General features: G+C 27.0%; 1 protein-coding gene across 1 annotated transcript in view; it reads right to left on the bottom strand.

The window, feature by feature from the left end:
• LOC117175251 overlaps positions 1-3357 on the bottom strand; it is an 87620-nt gene extending 84263 nt beyond the window's left edge. Inside the window, exon 1 of the mRNA XM_033364936.1 lies at positions 3282-3357. The gene's annotated coding sequence lies outside the window, so the exon portion shown is untranslated. The remainder of the gene's footprint in view (positions 1-3281) is intronic.
• Between the last annotated feature and the right edge of the window lie 11685 nt (positions 3358-15042).

Below are 15042 nucleotides of genomic sequence, written 5' to 3'. Positions count from 1 at the left end.
TTTTACATTCAATAAAAATAAAATATAAACATAACTTATTATTGTTTTATGTTTACGATTGATTGTAAAAGCATCATTGCTACAAACAGCTCAGTGAGAAAATTGATCGAAGAAATGCAAAAGAAGAAAAATTTGAAGAAGAAATCTGGTAAAAACATTCCTGTGCCTAAAAAACATAGAAAATCAAAAAATTAATGGAAAAATGTAGGCATCCTGATTTACCTTACAACAATTTAATATAGAGGGATGCTTATTCTTTCATTTGACCATAAATACATAAAAATATTTGTTCAATTTCTTAGAAAAAACCTTGTTTAAGAAAAAAGTGATCGAACCTGCTCCACTCTCCCATATACGAAAAGGCAATCTAATAGATTTTTTTTTAAATTATCGTGCTCAAAGGCAGACAGACATACAGACAGACACATTCATTAAAACATGTTTTTCGTGTTCAGAGGGCCTCCAAACGTGGACATTTGACAGAAATGGTGAGGGTCGAATTTTACACAAATCTGATAACAAAAATAAAAAATCACTATGACCTAGAAAATCTTATTTTCTAATGAGAAATAAAAGCTTTTTATCTGATAAGCAAAAATAACATCAGTATGATATAGCAAATTTTATTTTTCAACGCAATGATGTTTTTATTATAACAATTTTCTAATTTTTTAAACAATCTTTAAGATTATAAGCGTACGCTGAAAGGGTAAAATGCTAGAAAGAACGTATTTTTTCAATATTCAATTATTCAACGGATATTTTACTAACGTTTATGTACTTTACAACAAATCTTAATTGTTTATGAAATGGCGAGATTAAAAAATGGTGAAATATTATATATTTTACAGGTAATTTGAAAACGTGGGGAGTCAATGTATTTTCTAAAGTAATTAAAAATTTTTTAAGACAAATAATGATTATTTTGATCTCAATAAGATTTCAATATCTAAATATTAATAAAATAGGCTTACAGAAAAAAATCTGTACTTTCATAATCCCCGTATAAGACATTAAAAATATTAAAAATTGATTTATTCATAGAGTTGAAGTAGTTTCTGAAAAGTTTTCATCACTTTTAAATCATGTTTTTCTCACATTTTCAGCTTTAAATGTTCATATACACACTTTATGATCATTTAAACAATCACAGATTAGAAAACTCGTTTGACTTTAAAATTATCATCTATTTAAAATTCCTTCGTAAAAACAAATTTTTTAAGCAATAAAAAATGCTTTTCAACATTAAAAATAATACAAAAAATTGATAAAGGTTTGTGAAATATCGCATGAATAATAAAATTTCAAAAAATACGTTTATTCAACTATATCGGCATATAAGATAATATAAATATATTCAAATTATTTAAACAATTAGACAGATGTTATTCAAAATACTTTCGTTCTTCACAATAATTTTTGAACTCGTTTGATTTAAAGAATCTCATTATTTTACAATTCAAAATTTACAACAAATAGTTTCAAAAATGGAAAATTGTTTAAAAAATACAAACTATTTCCAAAGGTAATTTCATTATGTGATTATTGGATGGGATTTAAAGGCAAATAAAAGGATCTTATGAATATCAAAATTAAAATTTATTGTCGATTCGTATTCTTTGAAAATCCGAATTGATAAATGAATCCGGTAACAGTGAGTGCCCACTTTTTTCATAGTAAAGTTAACATTAAAATAAATATGATAAAATTACTTTTTTAAATTCTTTGTAGTTAAATTAAAACTAAAAATTGTAAACATATAGAAAATTTCTGACAGATTTGACATTGGAATAATTCAAATTAAATTGTAAAATTTGTATTACATATATACTAAATATTTTTATAATTGTAAAATGAAAGAATAAGAACAACGTCGTGTTGAAAATAGTAGCTTCTGCATAATTTCAGAAATGATTTATTTTCAAAATTAAACATTAATGTTTCTACTGGAAGAAAAATATTACTTTTCACATTTTTTAATGAAGTACTACTATTTAGTTTATCGAGAAAAAATATGACTAGAAATAGTGAAAAGTAAACAATGTGATAAAACCAATTTATTCAGTTTTCCAGAAAAATCTAATCTAATGTACATAAAGGTACTTACCAAAAAGTTTACCAATGCAATTTCCTGTCAGTTTTTACTTTTGTTTGAAATATCAATTTTTGTATTAATTATCTCAGCAACGTACTTGTGTTAAAACACAATTTAAAGTTTTAACATTTTGTACAACATTGTTTATAAATTATGTATAAGAAAGTAATCAAAACATCTTGAAATATTCAAAAATAATTGTGAAATCTCGAATCTACAAAACCAAATGAACTTTTCTTCCAAAAAAGATTCATTTAAAAAAAGCAGTTGAATTTTCGAATAACAACATTACTTTTTAACAAAATAGTTGAATTCCGAACAAAATAATTAAGTTTTTAACAAATCTCTTGAACTTGTAATCACATAATTTAATTTCCGATTTAAGAAGTTGCATTTAAAAAAAACACACATCTAAATATAAATACAAACATTAATCACAAAAAATAGTAGAAAACCTTTGTCACAAATTTTTTATTTTGTTTTGAAAAACATTGCAATCAGAAAATTATTTTTAAATTATTCTTTCAGTGACTTATATGTAATTAAATTAAAGTTTATTTCTTTTATTTTTTTCAATTTATTTTAATTTTTTTTTGTTATTTTTAAAAAAATTTGTTTGTATGAAAAATAAATCTGAACCCAATTGTTACTAACAAAGAAATAATGTAAAAAGGGATTTTTTGGTAATCTTGAGGAATTAAATCTATCAAATTCAATTCTTGTAAATTTGAAATTCCTACAATACTATCAATAATGAATTGTATAAAACCTTGTACAGACCTTAATTATTGTATAGTAGGTAAATATACTTTAAATAAATTTTATACTTGAATACATTTTCGCAGTAATAAGAATACCAATAGTCAAGAAATATTGCATTTAAAGAATTATTAATTCAAATAATTTTTTTCCTTTATTTCTCTTAAACAAATTTTGCGTTAAAAAAGAGTTATGTTTATGAAACTGTTTCATTTTTAAAAGTAGAATAATTTCAACAATCACAATATAGTGAAAAATAAATTTATAAAAGAAAGATTGTAGTTGCATAATATTCATATGATTGTGCTTTTAAATTCAAACATTATAGCTAAAGAATTCGTGAAGATACGTAAAAATCTGAGATTATTAAACACATTTTTAATTACATAATTATTTTAATGTTTTATAAAAATTAATTTCTTCCTACCTAAGATAACTTGATAGGGTTATTTACAATGCAGCCAATTTTGTTTTTTGTTTGTACGTCTTTGGTTGAAATGTACTGCATTTTTTTGTTGTAAATAACCTAATTTGTGAACAAAAAATATGATCATTAGCGACACTTACAACACCTATTTCAACAACATTTTTTTAGAATCAATAAATTCCCCAACGATTTTTACTCTGCTAAATAAAAATGTTATGCACGTGGACTATTATGAGGTTAGGATCGTTTTTCAAATGTCTGCCATTCCGATAATGTAAGTCTCTGTCGCTCCGATACTGCTCGTACCCACTTAGAAATAATTTATGAAATATACCTTTTTAGAAACAACGTTAGTTCTGGGACATTATTTACCATTTTTTTCTGCGTGTTGAAAGTTTTCAGCAAAACATATTGTGTAGTTTGTAGGTAAACCCAGGGAGATTTGTAAACCACATAACCTCAAAATAAACACACACACACACACATTAATCAAATTTTTCAAAATTGAGATTTTTAATTATTTCACAAAATAAGAGTTCTGGAACGTTCGTATGTTCGCTATCATTCCCCAGATGTTAAAGAGGTAAAGTAATTTACTGACAGTTTAAAATAATCTTTAAGTGTTTTTAATTGACCTTTGCGACATTTTCCATTTTCTAAGCGAAAGAAAACAGAAAGAAACTGCTTTTTGATGAAATGTCCGCAGTTTTGAAATTTTAAACAAAAATGGTGACGTGCATTTGGTTTGAATGTAAATTGGGATAAAAAGGTCATCAAGAGCAGGACAAAGCTAACAAAATTTAATTTTTCAAAACACCAAATGATCCAAATATTGTTAAAGGATGGCCAATGCTATTTTAAGGGATGATATTAAACTAAAGTGTTGTGGCAACGGAGTTATATATAAAGTATACAGGGTTTTCTTTCAAAGTTTTTATTTTCTTTTAAATATTATGTTAATATTATATTATATTATGATATTGTTAATATTAACTGTGAATAATGGGCATCATTTAATATAATCCAAAAGAAGGTCTTTGTACTTTATATTATAAAAAAGTAATATCTTAATATATTTCCAAATTTTAAAGTTGAAAAAAATAAACTGAAATTATACATTGTACTTAACTCTAATTAATTGTTTAATTGAACCAAGTTTTCAAAATAATTTGCAAATTGCAATTTCGTCCATTTTAAATTGATCTATTCTCGCCTCTCAGGGGATTTAGATTTTGAATTATTTATCATAATTATTTTAATCGAATGTACAGAAAAGAATTATCAATAAATATTCATTTTCATTTAAACTGATTAAATTATTTCTTTTAAAAAATAATTTACTGAATATATAAATTATTTTACAAAGAATTTTACGATTCTTTCGGAATGATTTTTTTTTTTTAATTGCAGAAGTTTTAGTAGTTTTGAAAGGAATCGAAAATAATTGAAACCTTGAGAAGATTTGATAAAAATTAAAACAAAATGTACATTTTTGAAGAATTCAAACAATAAATGAGAAGCCTTTTAAGAATTTCTACAAGTTTTAAGAGAACAATAAAATGGTCTCAAGATTCATGGTTACATTTCAAATGATTTCTTTATTTAAAAAAAGGTTCTAAAAGAAAATTGAATCAGTATTACAAAATTTAAAAAAATACGATTACGCTTAATGATGTTTAGATTCATGAAAAAATAAAATGCTTAGGCAAAATGTAGCTTTTTCAAAAATTTGTCAAAAAGAAGCTTTATACGAATTTGGAAAGATTTTGAGAAAATTAAACAATATTCTCTTGATTGTTATGAAAATTTAAAGTTTTTTCCGGAAGATTTTAGGACATTTTTTTTCTTTTGCAATATTTTTTAAAAATTGTAGTCTAAAAAAATGAACTAAAATGATACATTTTAAACAAATTTAATTAGTTTTAATGCATTCATTTAAAAATTTGCTTTTCGTCATAACTATTTTCATGAAATTTAGCTTAAGATTTATTAGGAAAAGGGAATTTTTATTATACTTGTTTTTAAATAAAAAATGAACTAAAGTTATTTCAATCTAAAAAATTAAAGTCGTTAAAAATGATTTATGAAATCGAGTAAAATACTTTATTGTTAATAATAACTAGTTTTTGGAAAAAACTCAAGGTGAATTTTTGAAATAAATATTTCACAATTTTCATTGTTTATTTGACAATAGTTTTCAGGTTTTAATGTTTTTCTGTATGACTTTTGGACTTATTTTATTTCTCAAAAGATTCTCTGCAAATCTCATTGTTACTTTTTTATTAGAAAACTTTTCTTTTGAAATTATAAAATCGTTATTTTTGTGAACGAGATTTGCAGAGAATCTTTTAAGGAATAAATATCAATGCTACAGCATTATAAATAAATAAAATAAGTAAAACTCGAAATATTTTTTTCAAAAGTTCACTTTGAGTTCTTTTCCAAAATTAGTTATAATTAAGATTGGAATATTTTTCTTGATTTAAAGAATCATTTTTTAAAATTTTCATTTTTTGAACTTGAAATAGCATATGATAATATTAATAAATATGTAGCAATCATTTCATACCCCCCACTCTCCCTGCAACGCCACAAATATGAGCCAAAAATAAAAAAACTACATTTTACGTATTATTGTTACTTTTTAGCAACTTCCGTCTCCTTTTTCATGCAAATAATTACTATTTGAATATTTTGCATGACATTTTAAACAATTTTCAATTGAATAAACAAGCGTAAATTATTTAAACAATTATTTATTTCCCAAAAATACAAAAAATAATCGTATTTTTTTATTAAAATGCAAAATTTTGTTATTTTTTAAAATAAAAAATTCTACTGAAGATAGTATGTAATTATTTAAATAATTATTTATGGTTTATTTTTAAAGTTTCTCACCATTGAGCCAGATATGTCCACTTTTTTAAAATTTGTATCCTGTGCTATTTTTGTTGAATAATTACATAATTTTGAAATTTTTTTCTGATGTTTAAAAAATTTCTATTTATTTAAACAATTTTTACTTGCTCCAAAAATTCTTTTTCGATAACTAAAAAAATGAAATAAAATAGAAGACATACAATTAATTAAGATTTTATAAGTACTTTTGGAAAAGTAATTATTTAAAAAAATTAGATTTGCTTAAACAATTAAAAAGTGATAAATTAATTTTTTCTATACGCTGTATAGACAGAGAAATAATTGTATGCATTCTATTTTATTTCATTTTTTTTAGTTATCAGAAACAAAAATTCTTGAGAAAATAAAGATTGTTCAAATAGAAATTTATTAAACAATAAAAGAAATGTATAAAAATTATGTAATTACTCAACAAAACGTAGCATACGATACTAATTTAAAAAAAGAACATCTCTGGCTCAATTTTTAGAAATTTTGAAAATATAGAATAATTAATTATTTAAATAATTACATAATGTTTTTAGAAAAATTTAATACTTCAAACAATCACAAACAATTACATTTCAATCAGAAAATACGATTTTCTTTTATTTTTGGGTTTAAATAATTTTTCTAATAATTTACATTTGTTCCAACATTTGAAAATTATTTAAAAAGTCATAATAAATATTGAAATTGAAAAAAATAAATATTAAAATTAAACAAGATATTATAAAATTTAGCCTCTTTTATTTTTTAGATACTTAAAAATTACACGAATAATATGTCCAATTTAATTGCGCATGAATAATAATTTGTTGTTGTTAGTAAGGATGCAATGGTATTTACGTCTAAAAGCAGCGAATTTAAAAATTTTCACAAATTATTTTTCATTTAAAAGATTTAAAAAATCTGGAAGATTATTATATTTCACCCAGAACAGTGAGAAAATTATTTTATTTATTTCAATCAAATTTATCAAAATTTAATTTTTTGAATTTTCCCACAAAGAGTTCGAGGACCTCTGTTAGCATGGTCGCTATCATTTCCTGAATTTTTAAGACAAAATCTTTATTATTGTAGAAAAAAAGCCGAGGGAACATAACACTAGTAAAATGAATAATTTTTTGAATATCTCATGCCCTCAAATAGGAGGATGTACAATTTTCAATCTTTTGAACTTATTCCTAGTCCCAGGCTCTTGAGGTTCAATTTTCTTAGCTTCATCTTCAGATGTTGCTTCTACTTGATTAGGCGGCGGAGAAGCTCCAACTATATAACCAGCACGAGTCTTATGCACCAAAAACTGTATGCCATTTATAGTAGCAACATACGTTTTAAGACTATCAGCTCCACGTTTTGGACGCTTATTCCCATTCAACTTCACAACATTGATTAGGCGCCTATATGCATCTCGTTCAAACACAAACCTTAAGTCTGTACCAAATATATTAAATTGAAATATTCTGTGATACACAACATCAGCAACTGGCTGAACTGTTTTAAAATTACGGCATGGATTCCTCTGACTTCCTGCCCAAAGTGTAACATTTTCCACGTGAAATTCTGCCCTTGGTACATCCTCGATGAGGGATGGATGTGGATTAGGTTCTACATTGTCTGGTGGCCGTTCAAAACGAACTCCAGCATTTAATTCTGTAAGAAGAAAATAGAGATTGATGAAGATTGGTCAATGCTAGTAGTTTCAACAATATTGAATAATTAATTAGTATTCTGGGTATGAATATATCACTAAAAAATCTGCCAGCTTCGCGGGGACATTCTCATCGCCCGCTGCGCGCGCGGCTCGCAAGTTTAAGCGCGCCCAGGGCGCGCGACTGTTGGTTCTCGCGCTTCGCGCTTAATGCTGCATTTGTCTCGCCCTTTGCGCTCGATCTTTATATTTGCCCGACCCAGTGGGCGCACACATTAAAGAACATCCTTAGAACGGCTTAAAAATGTCCAAAGTCAGTCCATATAACGTTCCATAAATATAAAATGTTCCAAAGACGTCTTGAAGACGTATTTCAAACATAAAACGTTTTTAGAATATTATTTGGTCTGACTTAGGACAGTTTTTTAAACGTTCAAATGACGTCTTTTGACTTGTAGGTCCAAGAAACGTTTTTAGGACGTTCCAATTACGTTCTAAAATTTTGTGCCCACTGGGCACATTTGTGCACATGCCTAATAAGGTTAACGAACCAAACATCGACAATTGTAATTTGGTGATTGTGAATTCTCCTTTGTTAAAGCTTCTTCGGCTTTAACGAACACATTCTCATCACGTATCTCGTGCTTCGCACTCGATTTTGTCCAAAATGTTAACTTTTCTATATTATGTTTAAAACTTCTGTATCAAACTTATAATACATTTATTCAGATTATTTAGCAATAGAAAGTTTTCACATAAAACTAATGCCTTCTCATCAGGATGAGAATGTAATAATACATCATTTTCGTGCGACAAAAGTTTGAATTTTCGATTTTTTAACAAAATTCAAAAAATTGTTATGATAATCGTGTAGGTCTTTAAAATTAATATTTTTCTTTTGTTAAATTTTTTTCATGTGGTGCGTTGAATGACAGAATAGTCATTTTCGTTTTTATTATTATTTTTTTTAAAGTTTGGAAACGCTATAACTCTGGTAATTTTGTTGTTATCAAAAAAAGTCATCAAGATAAATTGTTCATATTTTTGTGCACTATAAGCAGCACTATATGAAAATTTCAAATCTTAAAAAAGTAGTCTTAAAAATTTTGAAAATGCTCCGAATTATCGCATTTTTATTTAAAATAGCTGGCTAACGAAATCGTCCTTTCTTTTCATATCCTTATAAAGTGGGTCAAAGGAATATTCAATAAAATAATTACTTAAAATGTTACTGTGTTTACAGACTACAACGACAACGACGATAATGACAAGGTCGACAGACAGACGTGATTGTAATACCGATTTCTTTGGGAATTAGGGATTCTCGAAAAGTGAAAATTTCAAGAAATCCGCGAAGGTCAGTTTTCCCATAAAACAATACCTTCTTATTATGATGAAAATTTAATAATTCAGTATTTTTTGTGCAATTAAAAGATGAATTTTCGATTTTTTTTTAAATTATAAAACCTGTTAGGATGACCTTGTAAGTTTTTCAAAAAGTAACGTTTTCCTTTTCTTATCTTTTTTTATATCGTGCGTTGATTGGTTTAGAATTTTCATTCTCATATTGTATTTTCAAAAAGCCATAACTGTGATCATTTTCTTCTTATCAAAAAAATCAATCAAGATAAATTGTTAACATTTTCGTGTGCTATAAATAGCCGTACGTGGAATTTAAAAATCTTTGGCCCCTAAATCTGTGTGCCAAAGCCCAATTCGATTCAATTAGTCGGTCCAAAAACATCCAGTATACATACGACAACAACAGACAGATGCCAACCTGAAAACTTTTTGTTCCTTTTGAGGAAATCTCAAAACGTCGATATTTGATGAAATCCGCGAAAGTCATTTTTCGTATGAAACCAATACCTTCTCATTATAGTGTGAATGTAAAAAGCGCGTGCCCTATCACAGAAATGTGAAAATCAAAATTTTAGATCTTATTTAGGCAAACTATTTTTTTATTACACATTTTACTGTACCGAGTACCGTCTTCCACACATTTAGTTTGTTTATTTTTTCGCAACTTGTGTCAAAAAGTGATTCATTATGAATTTGTAGTTTTTTCCAGTGCGCGTAATTTAAGCTATTTCATTTTTTTCGTATCTTGCATAGTTTAACCAAAAAATGAAATTTGTGGATTTTTTATTTTTTTTGTAGGATCAAATTTGGAATTTTCAACTTTTCGACCAAATTAAAAAAGTTTTTATCATAATCCTGTAGGGCCTTCAAAAAGCAAAGTTTTTCTTCTTTTGACTTTTTTTCATATCATGTGTTGTTTGGCTTAAAATGTTCATTTTAGTTTTTTTTTGGATTTTGAAAATGCTCTAACTCTGGTAATTTTTTATTTTTCGAAAAAAGTCATAAGGATAAATTGTTCAACTTTTTGAATACTATAAATAGCCGTACAGCGAATTTTGTAATTTTCAAACAAGTGGTCTAAAAAATATTCAAAATGTGCCCACTTTTTGAATTTTCATCCAAAGTGTCTGGCTAACGAACTTCACCTTTAGTTTAGGACACATAGATTAATTTTTTCGAGAGTTATTGTGCTCGCAGACAGACAGACATACAGACATACAGACTAACAGACAGACAGACACATTCGTAAGAACGTGTTTTTCGGTTTCAGAGGGTCTCAAAACGTGGACATTTGACAAAAACTGGACCGTCAGAAATTGGTGGAGAGACTAGTGTGAGTACAATGCACTCCCGCTACAGAATCCATCTCGGGGGTATCCTTTATCTTCTCCATACAATCTCGGGGCTCGCTATACCATAAACAATCAGGGCCGTGTGAAACATTTCTGTTGGAGTTTCTTCTTACAAAATATTTTCCTATTGTTGTATTTTTGCCATTTTGATTTTATAATATCATAATGAACTTGAAAATGCTTGTGCTCGAAAATCAAACTTGATCCAAGTACTGATTTTTAATTATGTACGTACATAGATCAGGGTTAATTTTTAAATTTTTGTAACTAACACTTTGTATATTAGAAGTTAAATTGTTCTTATTTCAAATAGTCAAAACATTCTTTAAAAGCTTTAAAATTTTATTCTCAAATCTTGGAAAATCTAGAAGTTGTTTTAAATATTTTCTAATTTAAAACTATTTTTGAATTTTTTCAGAACTTCTCAATATTCTCATAAGGAATAAATAAAAAAAAAATTAATTGCGCATTTTAAAGTGAATAGTATTTTAATTCAAAAAGATAAAAATTCAACTCATTATTTTAAAAGCTGTTAAGAACTAGCTTGGACAGAATTTTCTTCTAAAGATTTGTTAATTTCCCGGTCAAAAAATAAATTCTGCTGTTTTAAGGTACCTGCTTTCACTTCAACTAAAAGCTTATATGTCTATTCGAAAGATAAATGCTGCCTCTTGTTTTCTTTCGACACTTTTATAACGCGCATAATCTAAACACTGATTGACTAGAAGCAAACTGACGCGAATTTCCTCCGGTATTTTTGCAACAGACTGAAAATGACTGAAGCAGACGACACAATTAACCCCCGAGAGTACTGCCCATTTTCTTTCAAACACTCCTGCGTTGACATATGTTATGAATTTTTGAAGATAATACTTTAAGTGAGAAGATTAAAAAAAAATTCAAGAATTTCTCAGATTTTGTATCTCGACTGCAACTCGTGTTATGACTCAGAAAAGTTGTATAAAAAATTTATAATTTACACCACGCAATCTCTAAACTGGATTTCATAATTTTTAAACTATCTTTGTTTAATCTCTATCAATTTCCGACGGCAGTATAGTTTACTGTTGAACAAATCAATAATTAAAATTGAAACACAGCTAATGTTGTCAGGCCTTTCCTTTGGTGCTCACTTCCTTATTTTCCTTTGTTTTCTACCATGTTTATCATCGTAGGGATCATCCATAAACTACGTAACCAACCCACGAAAAATTTTACTTCTTCCCGTCTTTGACAGCCTTTGATTTGATATCCCCCCCCCCCCCCCCCCCCCCCCCCCCCTGAAATTAACGTAGCCTTTAGGCAAAACTTGATTATACGTTCATCCTGATTTTTGTGTGCGTTTAAAGCAACTCTAGCTTCCAATATGCCTATATTGTCTAAGTGAACGCGTGGTGAATTACAAACTTCTGTAATAAATCAAGAATTGTAATAAAAAAGTGAATTTGAGTGTAAGCATTAAACTGTGCTTAATTAAATTTAATGTGACAGGTAATACGGGTATTATTGAATTGTTAAACTAAGGAAAGCTAATTTCCATTTACAATTGACATAGTAAAACATTTTTTAAAAAAACATAATTTTAAATTAGAAAAACAAATTTCTACTAAATAGTAGATTTTGTAACTAAATTATTGAACTGTCACGACAAAATTTTGATCCAAAAAGTTAATTTAAAAAAAAAGACGTGTTTCCACTAACACACAAGAACTCTCAACCCAAAAGCTGAATTTTCAACTAAACTAGGCTAATTTTCAACAACAACGAAAAAACGAAATTCAACAAAATAATTTAATTTTCACAAAAAGTTGAATTTTCACTTAAAAGAGAACCATTTCCGACCAAAGAGAAATTTTTTTCAATAAAATTTTGATTCCTCAACCATAAAATGCAGTTTTAAGGAACATGTGCTACTTTAACATCGAGTTGTTCAATTTTTTTAATATGTAAAAAAGTTTTTCAACTTTAATACCTACAATTTTTAAATTTTGAACCGAAAAGAGGAATTTTTAAGCAAAAGGATTAGTTTTTTACCAAAAGAGAACGAATTATTAACAAAAATATTGATTTTCCAACTAAAAAAGATGAATTTTTTAAGAAAAAGATCAATTTACTGCAAGAAAAGACGAATTTACAATAAAATTTAAAAATTTTGACCAAAAAGTTAAATTTTTAAAGAAAAAATATGAATGTTTAAACAAAAAGATTAATTTACTGCCAAAAAAGACGAATTCATAATAAAATTCAAAATTTTTTGAACAAAATTTCGACTTTTAAGAAAGAAATATGTTTTTTTTTTATAAAATAGTTCAACTTTAACACCTAGTTATTAAACTTTTAACAAACGATTTTTTATCATAATTTAAGAATTTTCAACAAAAAAGTGGATTTTTCAGAAAAAAATGAATTTATCAAGCAAAACGATTAATTTACTACCAAAAGAGACGAATTTAAAATAAAATTCAAGAATTATTAAGCAAAAAGTTAAATTTTGAAGAAAAACTTTTTTTTATGTTTCAGAAAGTATTTCGACTTTTAGACCTACTTTAAAATTTTTATCGAAAAGGTAAAGATGAAAGATAAAGATAAATAAAGATAAATTTTTAAACAAAATAATTAATTTTTTAGCAAGAAAAAGAAATTTTTTTAAATTGAGAATTCTCATCAAAATAGTTGAATTTTCAACTAAATGAGATGAATTCTCAAATAAGACGATTGAATTATTATTAAAAAAAAATTTCAATAAAATTCAAGAATTCTCAACCAAAACAGTTGAATTTTTAAGAAAGAAATGTTTAATTTATAGCAAAGTAGTTTCATTTTACTTCCTAGGTGCTAAATTTGTAACCAAAATATGGATTCTTTAACAACAAGGTTCATTTTCTACCGATAAAAATGAATTTTTATCAAGTTTTCAGAATTCTCAATCATAAAGTTGAATTTTCAAACAAACAAGATAAATTTTTAAACAAAACGATTAATTTATTACAAAATAGACAAATTTTCAATAAAATTCAAGAATTCTGAACCAAAAAGTAGATTTTTCAATTAAAAACATAATAATAATATATAACATAGTAATATAATGTAACGTTACTTTAGCTGGTACCCTCCCCCTCTCTACCCGTTACCAGCCATAGGTTTTAGCACCCCCCCCCCCCACCAATAAATTGATAACGTAGTTTATGGACAATACCTCACAAAAACGATTGGTTTGAAATGAAAACGACATTCATACCGAAACTACTTAAACTTGTACGGAATCAAGCGAACTTGAAATTAAAACTTACGAACAAGGCCAAAAAAAACCACAAATACGAGAATTACATTTCCAATTTGATTCTTCATTTTTTCCAGATAGATTTCAGTTTGGCTGACTGAAAAGTTAAGAGTATATTTAATCCTATATGTAGCAATCCCTACTTGATTCCGCAAATATACTTGACGTGTAAAGCCTTCAGAATTACTAAAATATACAATGTGTATAGATTACGTGGAGGAGTAATAATAATGATTTACAACAATTTAATTTTTTTGTAATAAATTACCTACTTTTTACATTGGTTACGGAAATAGTTGACAATTTTCTTCGTCCAATGCTTCTATTAAACAGGGACAGTGTTTGCACAATTAAAAATATAGAATTTAGATCTATGTATATATTTAAAAAAACATTTTTTTCTATCACAAATTGTTTTGCTTCAAACATTAGTATCATAGTTCTTTTAAATTATATTTGTTTTTTTTCAGATAAATTTGAAATTTTTTAAACATATGAATCTAATCATAATGAAAAATGAACAAATAACCATCAAAAGAAACTTTCCCAGACGGAATTATTATATATAGTCAATGCATAGTGTGAAGTTTTATATATAATATTTATTTGTTTAATACAACAAATGTATCAAATAAATTATTATTATTATTATTATTACACCATTAAGCCATTTCCCTTTCGGGGTAGGCGTGACTCACTCGGCAGGGGAAAGGAGTAGTGTGTGGATGGGGTAGAGATTTTTCAGATTGATCCAGAATTCTCGTGTTATTTATATAAATAACACGTTCGTTCCGTAACACTGCTCCGACCCAGGTTGCTGATCAATCTCTCTAGCAATCACCCCAAGCGAAGAACCTCACGAAGCCGTTATGTAAGGATCCCCACTTGGGTCCATTAATAGCCAAGGTCTTTGTTTCAGGCGTCGTTCACTCTACTGACACTCTTTTTATTAACTATTTTCCGCCATACTTTCCTGTCCTGGCATACTTCTCTAGCTTTATTTATGTCCATGCATTTTTCATGCAGGCTCTCGTATTTCTGTGACTTCTTATGTCTCTTCTAAGTAGGGTCTCATTCACACATTCTAACCATTCTTTCCGCGGTCTACCTCATGGCACGTTGCCATTTACTTTACCTTGATACACTTGTTTCGTTAGTCGTTCATTTGGCATTCTCTCAACATGTCCGAACCATCTTAATCGATTTCTTTCCCAC

Source organism: Belonocnema kinseyi, chromosome 6, assembly GCF_010883055.1.
Source record: "Belonocnema kinseyi isolate 2016_QV_RU_SX_M_011 chromosome 6, B_treatae_v1, whole genome shotgun sequence".
NCBI lineage: Eukaryota > Metazoa > Arthropoda > Insecta > Hymenoptera > Cynipidae > Belonocnema > Belonocnema kinseyi.
The sequence above is the reverse complement of the archived record's forward strand: the minus strand, read 5'-3'. Positions and strand labels throughout refer to the sequence as shown.